The sequence below is a fragment of the Lagopus muta genome, chromosome 2 (assembly GCF_023343835.1).
Source record: "Lagopus muta isolate bLagMut1 chromosome 2, bLagMut1 primary, whole genome shotgun sequence".
NCBI classification, from domain to species: Eukaryota; Metazoa; Chordata; class Aves; order Galliformes; family Phasianidae; genus Lagopus; species Lagopus muta.
Genome location: NC_064434.1, coordinates 42,382,438 through 42,397,079, shown reverse-complemented (window position 1 = coordinate 42,397,079; position 14,642 = coordinate 42,382,438). Strand labels below are relative to the sequence as shown.

General features: G+C 41.1%; 1 protein-coding gene across 5 annotated transcripts in view; it reads right to left on the bottom strand.

Moving 5' to 3' along the window:
* PRDM1 (PR/SET domain 1) overlaps positions 1-14,642 on the bottom strand; it is a 97,303-nt gene that overhangs the window by 40,191 nt on the left and 42,470 nt on the right. Inside the window, exon 1 of one of the 5 annotated variants that reach the window (XM_048937060.1) lies at positions 12,483-12,941. The exons of the other annotated variants lie outside the window; for them this stretch is intronic. The gene's annotated coding sequence lies outside the window, so the exon portion shown is untranslated. Of the gene's footprint in view, positions 1-12,482; positions 12,942-14,642 lie in introns of those variants that run through there. 5 annotated transcript variants of the gene reach the window in all.

Here is a 14,642-nt window from a genome sequence, read left to right as displayed (position 1 = left end):
CTGCCTCTGAAGCGACTGCAGTGAGGCGAAGCCTACTGCAGTCCTGTGACGTGCATTCAGAAATTTGGGCCAAGTAACAGGGAGCCTTGGCCTCACAATAAGAGCTCAGTAGAAAATCAGTGGATGTATCCATCATCACTCCAACAGGCTTGCTATGTTTAAGGAGGCTGCTAGGCTTATCATATTTACAGATTAAAAATATGACCTTTAAAAGTGAAATAAAAGGAACTCCACCCCCATCCCCTCAATCTCCTTCCTCTGTGATTGTAATTAAAACCACAAACCAAAACATTTATCCAGCCTTCTTTCTGTAACAGTTCAGAACTGCACTCTCAAACACTGTACAGATAAGCCCAATCTTTATGTGCTAGCGATGCACCGTGCAGTAAATTCTCCTTTCCAAACCTGCCGTCTTCATTAAAATCTTATTTGCTTGGTAATCTCCTTTGATCGCTAAAGTTATAAGAAGCCCCCTCCTCTTCTTTTGATACTATCAGTGTAGCTTTTGACCAGAGAGCGTGATGAATTAAATGTATGACAGATATGACAGGTGAGGAGTGCTTGGAGAGGGCTTAAACAGCAGGGATAAGACAAAGCCCCCATTTAAGAACAAAACCCCTACCCGATGGCTAGCCCGTTAATGACCAACCACTCCATTTGTCCTGTTGGATGAGGAGCAAGCTGATACTACAGACAAAGCTTTGTTAGCCACAGGCCTGTTCTTCAATCAGGCCACACAACCAACTAATTGAAATGCCCATTTTTCCCCCTTCAGGATTTGACATACAAGCTAAGGGTTTTGTAGGTATACTCTTTTTTTTTTTTTTTTTTTTAAACCCTCCCTGTAATGTATTAATTCAGCCACCACTAGTTTACAGCTGGACTAAGTGGAATTACAGCATATAAACCTGAAAATCTATCTGCAGGGATCCAGCTAAGCCCTGGAGAGAGACAAGTCCAGCAATACAAATCCAAGGAATTTTGGAAGTCAATCCATTAGGATTACTAGGCCTTTGATTTTGGAAATCATAGGCTCAAAATATGGAAGCAATGAACTCTCAATCTTCCTGTATTTTAGCCTATTTTCAGAGGACTTACTGACCCCATTTTTTTCTATTAAAACATACAAGTAAACACAGATAGAATTATATAATTTTTCCACTGCATTTGCAATAGAGGAAGACAGGAAAATATCTGCTTTCCCAATATTATTGTTATCATCCTTAAAATTTCTTCCATATTTTCTATGTACTTGGAGGCAATAAGCAAATTGGCCATCTTTCTTGTCAGCTAAAGACCACTCTCCTTCTCTTTAAATTCCAGGTTAATTTTTGGCATGCTGTGCTCTAACTCAACGAGGAGTTTCAAGTTCTGGTTACTTAAACTACAAACTGTGTCCCAGAGGTGAAGAAATCTCTATGCCCCCTGCGGACAGGGATTATATTCTCAATGGGCAGTCTCCTATTTAAGCCTTCCAATCTGCAGTTAGCAGAAGGCCAGCAGTTTCATGAGGTAGGAGCCAAAGTGATAGCCATAGTTAAACTCTAAAATAAAAGTGATTATAGGAACACAGCAATGAATCTGACTTTATCTTTGCTTTGAGTATAATAGAAAACACCAGCTGAAGCAAGAAGAGTCTTTGCTTTCAGAACAAATTCAATTTTTAACTCCGTTCCTTCCTGTCGTGCTGTCACAGCATGCTGCAGCCAAGTCACAGGTGCAAGTATCAGGGCTCTGCTCTCAGCCCTACCCCGGGCCCCTTACGTGGCTTCTGGCATGTTGCGTACCCCCCTCTGTGCCTCAGTTTCCTTATATAAAAATGCAAATATTCCTACCTATTTCAGAAAAAGTGTGGTCTAGTGGCTTAAACCACAGAATCAAGACATCCTAATTCTCTATCTGAACACGTCATCAATTTCAGCTGTGGCTTTGAGGTGACTACAGTCACCTATGCAAGGGATCAGATGCCTCTGGAAAATCTCAAGTGCCCGAAGCATCATGGTGGGATGCTGCTCTTTGAGGGTTGGGCACTTCTGGTAGGGATGAGAGGTTGGCCTCTCATCTTGCAGAGGGAGGCTGCAGGCCCAAGGTGCAGGGAAATGAGCAGGGCTGAGCAACGGCCATACAGGCTTTGGAGATCTGCTCTCCTAGCAGGCTCTGGTCTGTTCAGATGCTTGTCTCCAAGCCATCCAGTGGTGCTGGCCCGGCCCTGGCTTGGTGCTTATGGTTCTAATTCAGCATGCGGGGGTGTAAGGTTCACGTCCTAGATCTGCAACATGCAGAACAAAGGACTGAAAGGACAATGTCCCTCCCCAGGGGAACACTTTGACTTTTGGCTACTTTGCAGCAGAGTGGTTGGTCTCTCACGCTCTTTCCTCCTCCACTTCTCCTTGAAAAACTCCCCAAAGTTTTGAGGCTGTTCCACTCAAGATACATAGCATTTCGAAAATTTTCACAAGGCAGAGAAAGCGTTTCTTGCCTGGCTCCATTTCACAGCTCTTTGGTCTCCTGGACCCTTGCAAAGGTTAATTAACACTCAGATATTTATGATGCGTAAAGTCCCAGACTAGTATTCATAAAAAGAAAAGCGTCACTCAGAGAAAATAATCTTGCAGAAATTTAGAGGAAAATATTGTCGACCTATACATAAACACATGTTTATTCACTATTAATGTAAAAAAAGCTAAGCGTGGTTGTTATCAGTACAAAGATCAATTATTAGGAGAAAACTGTACGATTCTGATCAACAAATTGGACAAAAAAGCATTAATCTGGGGCATTTTGGTTTTAAATGCTCCGAACGGAAGCTGCGCTTTTAGACAGCTTTCCAATATCCCTATTAGATATAATGTTATAGTCCTATTACACATGTTGCCTACTAGACGTGCTCTGACTTTTATAGATGTCAACTCCATTTCTTAATTCAAGCCATTTGTCTCCTGTGATCTCTGCGCCTCTGGGTTAGAGTTCCAGCCAAAGAGGTGAGCCAGCTCCTATCTGCAACGCGGCCATAAAATCCTCCGGCGCTGCATCCCTGAGAGCCGCTGCTGCCCCGTGAACAGGCCTGGACTTCGTCTGTCTGCAGCTCAGCACCCAGAAAGGACATTTTACAGAAGGGCTCAGCGGACATCCAGGAAAACTGCTTTCAGGACCCTATCTGAAGGACAATACTTAACTTTCACCACCTGGGCCTGGCCCCTGAAAGGAAACAGTCGCACTCAATTATTGTCTTCTTCTAGACAATTACTATTTAATCAAACCTCCAGCTGATATTAACTGGTAGAAAAAAAGGCTATTTTTAGTCAGGACAGTGATTCCCCCTCACTCCTTTCATCTATGAGTAATGTATTTCCTTTTGCTCTCAGTACCACAAACCAGTCCACACCAGATGCTCAGTATTAGGTAAAATTAAAAATGTGGGCATCATACCCTTTGAAAGATGCTTTGAACTCAAATTAATATACTTAAACCCGCTATTTAAATTAAAGATATCCTGTCTCTCTGTTGTGTAGTTTTCCCTTTTATCAGAAGGGGAATTTTAGTCCATTTAAAGGTTTTTTTTGGTTCAGCTCCACAGACCACGCTTTGACTTAACAACACATTGTAATTTCCTTTTAGCCACAAGAATAAAGGAAACGTATAGAAGCAACACCATAATCTTGTCAAGCACTCTCTTTCGTTTCCCCGAACAAGCCTGTTCAAGAAAATGTGAAGCCTAAGATTTTTAAGATGTTATCTGGAAGAGGTTTAGATCACGGAATACTTTTATTGAAAACAGACACGTGTATTTTTACGTATCTACTGATGTACCCATATACATAAAATACATGCCTACTAAATTCTTTTATGGACAGGACCAGAGCAGCCTGCAACCTGCAGAGGTTTTGCAGAGTTCACTCCCTCTGCCTCAGCACATTACCTTTCCCAAGCTTTTGTTCACAATCCATGCGGATATTCAAAAAAACCCACAAATTCTCATACGCACGGAAGCACAGCCCAAGCATGTCGCAAGAGGGGCTGTCTGCATTCACGCTTAACAGCATACAGGGCTCTGCAAAAGCTCTTGGAAGCAGAGACATGGGAGTTATGTAAAATACGCTGATTTCTCATATGCGAGTCTGAATAGATAAGACACAGGCTCTATTTGCGTCGTTTATTTTCATCTTAATGTTTTTCAAATCTCAGTGATTTGAACACAACTGCTGCACTCCTGGTTTGCAGCATGAGAGCTACAGAACTAGATGCAGTTTGCCTAATGTACTCAGACTAAACATTTGATAGGCAGACACCATCCACCTTCACATCCAGCCTAACCAACTCCTGAAGTCAACCTTGATTAATTAATTATTGGCAGCACTACAATACACATGAAAGTGTAAAAACTGCTTCTTCCCTTTGACCTAAGCCATGGGATAGTGAGAGCCATGGCAAAAAGAGACAGCCTTATATTAGGATTATCTGACACAGATGGAGGATGCTCTGGGGCACCAAAAGCACACTGATTCTGTTGCTCTGCAACAGTCTAGATCTTGTTTGGACCCTGGTAGCATCGCCCAAGCACCCATACAGTGCTGGGGACGAGACTGGGCCTGGACACAGCACAGTGAGCCAGGAGAAACACCTACCTGGAGAAACCAATGCTCAGGGTCTGCTTTATTTAGCAAAGGGAGATGTATTAGTTCACAGCACTGATTATGTGAAGAAAATGTATTTTCAACCAAAGGAGATGGGCGAACGAACCATCTGCGACTCCTCCTGCAGCTATGTAGACGGTGATAGTAAGGCAGTTTATCCCCAAGAGCTTTCTCCTCACTGGAGGTGTTGAGTTAACTTGCCATGACCTCTGACTGACCCACACACAGCATGTGTAAGTGCTGTGCGGCGGTCACAGCCAGGAAGCTCTGCTCCTAAACACTGCCCTTTCCAAACACCACTCCAAAAAGCAGCAGCAGAGGTGACCCAGGAGTCAGCCGCCCATCCTCGCCCAGCATGGGCGACGTCTCCCTTCACCCTTTTGGGGTTTCATCCATCTTCATTTGCTTTTGCTTGCTGCCATTTCCTCTGGCTTCTCAATCGTGGGACACTGGTAGCTATTATTCATTCTCTGGTTTCTGACCAGTCACACAGCAAAGAGCTGCAGCTTTCTATCAATACCACATTAATGCTTATTTAGCTCTTATTTTAATCACTGTTTTTTTCTACTTGGGTACCAAGTGCCTGAATACGACAGCTCTTGTGGAAAAGCAGGTTCTACTGCATTGCTGCAGCTTGGATTTATAAGAAAAACATCTCAATGCAAATATTTAGCATCACTCTGTAGCTAATTTCCTAATAGTAACTCTGAACAGGAGTGAAAATATAACCGAAGTATGAAGAACATAACTTCCCAGACCACTGAAGTCAGACAAATGTGAACAAACATCTCCAGTGTGCACACTTCTTTTCCATAAAAAGGACAAAGAGGTGAAGCATCAGAACTTATCCCTTCCACCACTAACCATGAAATAAGCACTATACGCACTCCTATTTTCAGCTACAACAAATCCTTTAACTTGGGGTAATTTCAACAATTATAGTCACCAACTTGAGAAACTGCAAAACTTGTGCTTGGTTGACATTGATTTGAGTAATCTTATTGCCTTGCGTACTTCATAGGACTGATAATGCATTCTGTCTCCAAAGTAAAGAGAGGGAAAACAAGCCCTTCTTGTCCTAGCCACTTGACAGACTGAAGGGCAAGCAGGAGCCCCAACAGTAGACCTGAGCTCTCCATTGTAAGAAGGGCCTGCAGAAGTGCCACATGCGACCCTTTGTCCCCAGATGTGGGAAGGCAGGCTGCCTGGCCTCACTACAGGCCAGCGATACACCAACCTGCCCCTTTGGGGACCGCACAGATGTGCAGCTGGTGAAAAGCATCTACCAGCCCAATAGGAAGGACAGAAAGAGTCAGAGATTTTGCATAAGAGGAAGAGATTGAATTACTTCCCCAAGGTTTCACTGAAAGCTGAGAACAGAGACAAGGAGCTGAACGCACACATCCTGAATCACAGCCTTGTGTCTCAATCACAAGACCCTCCTTCCTCTTGTGCATTTTGCACCATCTAGGGTAATCAAGAAAAGGACTGCCATGCCCAAATAAATCAGTAATTGAATACTAAACCTATAAATCACATAGAACATTCAGATGTCTTAACAGAAAGGCAATGAGTTCCAAAGAATTGACAAGCCTTGCTATAGCTCCGGAAGGAGGAAATCATTTCCTGTGCTGGTCATCCATGCTGAATTAAGATCAATTTCAATGGCAGTAAGTTAGGTAACACAGCACTTTTCTTAGAAAAAAACACAAAAGGGCATGTTTACACCGTGCAGCACACTCAGCCTCAGAGCCAGCTGCAAGTGTGCTGACCATGAAAAAGCATAGTGTCACGAGGCGCATGGCTACATCAAGGCAGCAATAGGGATGTCAGCAGCCAAGTTAACAAGCCTTCGTACTTAGGAAGGCATATGCAGCTAAATCCAGGGACGCATTTCTTCTAAGGCTACCTCAGCCCCTGTTCGTGCTCCTGAAGGCCACTGAACCTTGTTCCATTATGCAACGCAAGCACGATCTTCCTTGCTTTCTGGCTTTGTCAAGGTTGGGAAAGGATATGGTTGTGCTCTATAAGTAAGTAAGTCACGGAGTAAACAGCAAGGAAAGAAGAAACTGTTGCAGCTGAAGGTTTTGACACAAGAATAAAACTGACCTCTGCAAATTCTGGTAGTAAGTCTTTCAGTCTGAGAAGTGTTCTTCTGTAACCACAGCAGAGCAAAAAAATCCCAGCATTGGTAAGATAGATCTTGTTAACTAGTGAAGTGATTTTTTGAAGAAGTTGTCTTTCCCAGCATATGCCTGGGCTGAGTGACAAGGAAGACTGTGTCTACACAGATCTTTTCTAGACAATGTTTTTGAGATGCTTCTAGGAAATATCACCATGGTCTAGATGCTCATTCCAAAAGAATGAACTAGTAAAGCCTCATACACTCTTCAAAGCAGAAATAATAATAAAACAGAGCTTTCCACCTTTGGAGAAAATTTTATCTGACTGTGCAGTATAAATGCATGTGCATGTGCACAAACATTACTTTCAATATCAAGACCATCTTCAAGCAATTTCTCACTCTCACAATGCATTTATTTTATGTAAAACAGATGCATGTCTTTGGGGTAGGCTTAGTCTTTTAGTCTCACACCATGAATGTCCCTTGTAAATAAAGCAGGAAATACAAATTTCCTTGTCTAGTTCCAAGCCTGAAAGCCACTAGCATAAGGAGCCACCAGCAGAATCAGCTGGGACCCTTTCAGCACCCCACCAGTGTCTGCTGGTTGGGTTTGCGATCTTCAGACCAGCACAGATCAGTGCAGCTCCACTGAGCTGTGTCCATTTTCACCACCTGTCAAGAAGACGAACTTGTAGCGATGCATCTAGCCCCAGTTCCTCAAACAAGTTCTGCTACATTAATGCTGTTTAATATCTGTGCTGCTGGTGAGCATAGAAATGCCAGCTTTGGATTAAGGTCACTGCCATGTGCTGTGCCCAGTGGGACAAAGAACAACTAAACTCAAGAAGAAACAAGCATTAAAACTGCAGATTATAAAACTGCACCAGAAGTCACCAGAACTGAACTGAGGAAAAAAAATCCACTGAATTAAAAATAATTCACACCTACCTTTCCAATTAAAATATATTTTCTACAGATGTCTTCCCTTTTCTTCCCCAAATAATGGTGGATGCAAGCGTTTCATTTACCAATGATGGAACCGATAGCAAACATTATGCCAGTATTCACTGAACTTCCTCCCATCCATTTGTGTTGAGTTTATGTTGTCAGACTCAAATGCCATTAATAAAAGCGGGCTGTTCAGTTCCGACAAATGAAGCCTTGCAAGTTTACAGACACAATTGCTCCAGGCTCTCCCTATGGTGGATGAGATATGGTGTTGTTTGAATGGACTCAAAAGAGACATTTTCACACCTGTCAGGCCTAGATTAATATCCCCACTAATTGCACTTTAGGAACAGCCGATTAGTTCTAGTTACAGAAACTTCTGTGGGCAAGGGGGAGAAGCAGCCTATTCTACCATCAGGGCTCATTCTTCCTGGGACAGTGTCCAGTGCTACGTGTGCCTGAGGTGTGACAGGAGTCCTGCTGTACACCCTATCCCGAACCTACTTTAATGATGATGATAGAGGTGACCATGATTGTAACAGGAAAACAAGCAAGCATTACACTGAATCTGCACAGGCTAACTCGCACTTTCAAGCTAGAAGTCATCGTAACTAACCCATTTTTTTCTAAATTTTTGCTTTTAACAGGCAGCACTTAATTTATAATATCACACTTGCAATGCAAAAAACAAATAAATAAATAAATAAATTCAAATCACGTTGCTGAAATCACAGAACAGGGTTAAGTAAAGCTGTGGCCTTGCAGCAGGCAGCCCAAGCACCAGTGATACCGGTGCAGTGCTTAAAAACAAAAGTCAGGGACCAAGGGTTAGTCCAGCAATTCGAACGTGACAGGAAGGCTAGTTAATAAACACCAGCTAGCCCCTTCAATTACAGCAATAAATTGTTCAATTGGTTAAATGTCCACAGGTTCTTCCCCAAACACCACTGTGAACTGTTTAATTAGCAAACTCTTGCATCACTGGACAAACAGACAGAGGTGAGCTGGAGGGGGACGAGGATGCTCAGCCCCTTGAGGAACCAACAGAGCTGATGCCCCAGGCTTCTCTTCTACAGGGCTCATCCATGCCACACAGCCCATGGCTCCTCAAAAAGCTTTCATGCACCGCTGGGCATTAATCATTCATTATGGCCTGTTTTTCAAGGCAGAATTTAAACTGCACAAGCTAAGTATGTCTTAATCACCATTTTTTTCCACATCAGCTTTCTGTATTTTGATAAGACATCCTACAAATTGCAGCTTCTCACCTGCTGCAAGATTAGATAGCCACGCAAACAAAGCAGGTTATACGACATGAGAGATACCAAGTACCTGGAAACTGCACGCTGTACAGAACAGACCTGCAGATTGAAGTCAGCAGGCCTGTTTCTTGAAAATATTTAACACAGTAAATTTGGGATTATCTCACAAAGAGTTAAGGACATCCAAAGCCTTGTAAAATGACTTATCATTACAATCACACTTGGTTCCTAAGGCACTTAAAATATATCCCTGAAGAATATGCCATCATACCATTAAAATTTTTTATTAAAAAACTGGTTTTGGTAAACCCATTTTAGTAAAACGATGTTATTTCTGGCGAATAAAGCCATGAGTTTAAGTTGATCAGTGAGGACCCATTCAGAGTTTAAAGATCCATTCAAGCTGCTTTCATTGGAGCTTTGATCACTCTGGTGAACCAGAGATGCTGCATATTCTGTTATTAAATAAAAAAAAACACAGACCAACACAGAAAAACATGTTTTTAAAAAATCATACAAATCATTATCAATTTAACTCAACTTCACCTCTGAAAAACAACCAGTAAAAGGAGGTAAGTACCAATGTGATGTTTACAGAACAAGGAGGAATCGCATTTCCCTGCTAAAGTTTTCTCTAATGAACTACCACAGAGGTAAATTTATCACAGTTGGGAGTAGAATACTGTGCCTGTGGAAATCTGTTAGTGACAGCCCTGTCTCTGGCAAAAGTATTTGGAAAAGGGCTTTAGGGAGCAATGTACACTTACAACCAATTTTTTTTAATAACATTGAGCAAGTCTACTATTTTGTGCTTCTGCTTGAGAGGCAAAGCCCGGCTCCTCAAAGGATATCTGAGGAATATACAAACAGTTCAATTCTGGGGGGAGGAAGGAGAGAGTAGGACTATGTCCCTATCCTCCACTTGCAAAAGCACACAAACTGTATTGCTGAAGTCAGGATGTTTCTGGGCGATCTTGCTGGCTCCTGGGAGACCCAGCACCCAACTCACGTTTGAAGATGTCCCTACCACATGGGGTCTACCCCCATGTCCCCACCACAAGGGTCCAGACTTGCTCTGGGAAACAGATCCCTGTAGGCTAAGCAGTGTCATACTGCCCCACATCTAGAACAGAAATGGTCTTTGATTCAGCATGCACACCCTCGCAGAGCTAAGCAAGGCAAACTCTTACATTTGGATTCACGGGAGACCTCCGTTGAATTCTGCAGTTGCTACAACATCGTAAAGAGTATTCTGAATGCAAATTGTGATCTTTGTGATGCCAGACCCAACTGAAGGGAAAAAAAAGAAAAAAGAAAAAAAAAAAGAAAGAAACGCTGCAAAGAGCCGCTTTACCGCTAACAAATTACATCCGTTGCCCCCTGTTTGTATGAAGTGATTAATGTTACAGAGAATACTTCAGTTAAATCCGTACCATTAAAGCTGTGCGCTCGCTTCAACAGCTTGCTGAATCGAGGGTTTTGGTACCTGCGCTTCAGCAGCAGACGACATCGAAGTTTTTTTTGTTTTTGTAGCTTTGTAGTACTAACTGAATTAACATCTCTGGCAAAGCCTCAGGACAGGCTTTCAGTTGACACCGATTAGCATAGCCTCACTGAATGCTACAGACTGCAGCAATTCACACCATTAAGAATCCGGGGGGCAGGCCGGGGAGAAAATGGAAATTACGAGAAGAATAGAGAACACAAAGCAGCACCGATGTCCTCGCATATAGGCTTTTATTCTGGAGATAGTTTACAAGCAGTTCGTAACCTTTGGACTCCAGACAGTCTTTAGAACCAACACGAGGAGGTTAAAGATTCGGTCTGAACTTTCCATCCAACCACAGCACTGTAAATATTTGGAAGGTGCACTGGAACTCATAAAGTTCCCATAAAATGGATGTTAGCGAAACAAAACAAGAAAACTCTGAAACTTGCATTCGTCAAATGATATGAGATTGCATTGCTTTAATCCAAAGAAATATTAGGGATACACATATTTACGACTTTGCTATGCTTAAAAGGGAATTTCCCAGCAAAACAGCTAATGCACTTTTGTTTAACAAACAGTCTGAGCATTCTCTCATTCCAGATTCCTCATTTCAGATTCACTGAAAAAATACTATCTATAATCACAGCCCTTCTGTATCCTAAGCAGAGTAATTCATAGAAATACTTCAATTTTTTAATTATTAATTATGCCTAGGGAAAGTCACTGGGAAATTCACAACACAAAGTCATTTGTGTTTCAGACTTGTCAGTATTTCACTGATTTGTTTAAAATATACATTGACTTCCAGTATAAAACAATTCACTTATCCTATTAAACAATGTTCATAAATAAATCTGTCGAGAAAAAATGATTCTAACAAATAACTTCAGGCTACAAATTAAGGTTTTGCTCTTTGACAGTCATTTTAAAAGACTCAATAAGAAAAGATTTACAGCTACAGATTTATTCTGTGAATGAATGATTTTTAAACTAATCATTATGCACTCTGGAGGCCTTCATTATACGTAAGCAAGGAAGTGACACAAACTTAATTGACAGAGACAAATGAAACAAAACCAAATTAAGTCTATCGCTAACAAGCAATCCAAAAATAAAAGATAAAGAGTTATTTTAGTATTTTACTATTTGTTTCTCGTCAGATGCTTAATGCTCCAAGTCACATGGAACTTCATTGACTTAAATGTACTTACACCCGCAGTGTAAGAGGGAGTTGAGAGTCCAACAGTATTTTAACAGTTTTATCTGGTAAATAAAAATACCTTAAATTAAACAAATTTTAAACCTCTGTCCTGAGCAGAGGCTTCTATCGTGAGCAGTAGATGCTACACAGTTATGAACACATTCCTTTATTCAAAGCTAAGAATCTCATTTGTCTGTTCAGACAGGTCACTTAACTCATCAAGGGAGGGAAAGCTAGTCTGAAAAAAATAATGCAAAATAGACAATTTCTGAAGCAATGAATACGTCAAAAAGCTGAAATACAATCTTTCCCTGACAATAACAGTGGAAGACCAAAGTATATTGGTTTTGCACTAGATGTGCATTCAAGGCTTCCCATAGAGTTTTGGATTTCTGCCTTTAGGATTGAAAAATCTGCATATGCAAAAATAGATCCAGCTTTGTTTTGTTTTGTTTTTTGTTTTTTGTTTCTTAAACTTCTTATGTTTGTGTTTGCTTTTTTTTTTTTTTTTAAATTATTCTTTTAAGGAGAGAATTACCACTGATCCAGAATCAGGAATTCTAACAACAAAAGAATGATTCAGACAAAAGAAATTAACGCATCACACTTTTAAATCAAGGATTAATCAAGCTGATGATGTGATGCCATCACTGCAAAAATTGGGTGAGAGGTCTCTCCCACATATGCATTTTTTGCCTTGATATACCACCATAAGATCAGAAAACAAAACTATTATCCCACTATGTCTTAGGACAAGCAATTTCCACAAAGTTTTCACAGCCCCCAGCATATAAGCAAGATCCACAGAGTTTTGACTCACCTGATCTAATAGGTTTTTGGCTTGTACAGAAAGCTCAAAGTCTCAGCACTATCTTGCCCCTTCATTCACCATACAGAGTATCTCCATACAGTTTGCTCCTATGTTAAGCATGTTCTTGCCTATTTCTCTCACTTGCCTTGAAGTGTGAAAGCAAAGTTACGCCAGCTATTCTGAGAAGCTTTATACTGCATCAAGCACCTGTTCAGACAAGGGTCAGTTAAAAAAGCAAGCTAACAGCTGAGCTGAGGTCAGCCACGCTATGAACTTCAGGACGTATTCAGAGACCCCACTACCCTCAGCTCTCCCATCTTTATTTGAAAATAGAAGCTCTAGTAATGTGATGCTTTCCGTCCCTGTTCAAGCAGAGAGTGAAAGCCCTCCTGCTGTCCTCCACTCTTTAGAAGAAAGTGTTAGCCTCCCAACCTGCACTATGCCTCTGCAGAAATAAGACAGCTCATCCCACACTTGCAGTGTTTGTTTAAGGAGCTCGGGTTCAACAGAGACAGTTAACCATTAGCTAGTGCCCATGCAGATCATATTACACTCACTATGAATACTTGTTAAGTATTCCTAAATGAAGCCTAGTTCAAGATGGGCACTTGGGTCAATCAATCTTCTCCAGGCGTTGCTGAATGATAACACGGACTGCTGCAACTCCACACATGGAGCCAGGCTTGGGCATAAGCTCCAGGTTTGCAGAAAAGATGGTTCTCAAGTACTTTGCTTATACACTTCCAGTGTTTATTACTGGTACCAAAAACTGCTCAGAAGTAATCCAAAGGCACCAAAATATCATACTAGAGATCTGCATATGCGACGTCTCTAAGGACTGTCCATACAAAGAAGTTTTGTTTCAATACATTAATCTGTAAGCAACTCAGCTTTACAGACTGAAAAGAAACAGCAGCTATCTTCCTAAGTGGAAGTTAACTTTTCCAAACTTTTTTTTCTTTTCCTCTCATAAGTTAAAAATACTGGTCACAAAAGTGCTTAGCGCTGATATTATTTTTTATTAGCTAAATTTTGACAAAAACTTCAGTTGTAGTGATATCATGTCATATAAAGCACAAGGATTTTTATTTTTTCTTACGCATGTATCTTGAAGTCCCGAGGAAGAGCAGCAGTGTGCCAGTTTATGAATTGCATAAACACATGGAAACTTCACCACTTCCAAGAGACTGCAATCAGATACACAAGGGAGGCACAAAGGGAAGAGGCAAGGAGCTGTTGCCTTTACTTTGCAGGGTCTGCATTGGGACTTAGAAAGATTAAGACCTTTTTGCAACTTAGACTTAGTATAGCAACTGTTCTCCTTAAAATGGCTTTTTATGCATGCTAGGGCTCAACAGTGACAGGACTGGAGCAGCAGGCACAGTCAACCTTCATTAATTTAGTCTAAAACAGACCTAGGAACTGAATGCATCTCTTTCCTGCACCCTACCCACTAGTTGACCACCACCAGCTTTGCCCCACTTGTACAGTACCCATTCACCCTTCCACTTGTGACAGTTGGTACTATCCTGTTCCTGGTTTATATTAATGCACCATCCCAGTCTAGTGCCTAGCTTTTCAATCTTTGCAGCACAAATAAGATTAATTTTTAATTTTAAGGCCCTGATTCAGCAGAACATTCAACTACATGCTTAATTCTATCCCTATTCAGTAAAGTACTTAAGTATTTGCTTAATTCTCATTTACTCCCCTGAGACTTGAACATGTGCTTAAAGATAAGCCTCTTCTTAAGTACTTTGCTGAAGTAGGGCCTAAACTGTGATCTAGGATCCAGGAGGGAAAAATAGATCAATAATGTGTTATTTCCTCAAATATTAGGCTAACATTTGAAAAGATAAAGAAAAAAAATCAAAATTAAATAGTACAGTTAGTACAGTTGTTTTATGGGAAGAGACAAATTTTATATAATCCTGCAAACAATTCTCTCTTTAAAAAGTCCTTCTTCTTGACCTCTTATGTCTACAAACTTACATTATTGCAATGTGCTGAGCCAACCACTCACTCTGTTTCATGAACAGAATCTTAAAGTTTTTCAAGCTAGGTACCTGATGATGAAGTATAAAATAAAATTTAGAACAGAATCTAATGTAATGAGCGCACTGGAACAGAATTCAGTTTTGTATTATGACAAAACTAATGGGGAACTTG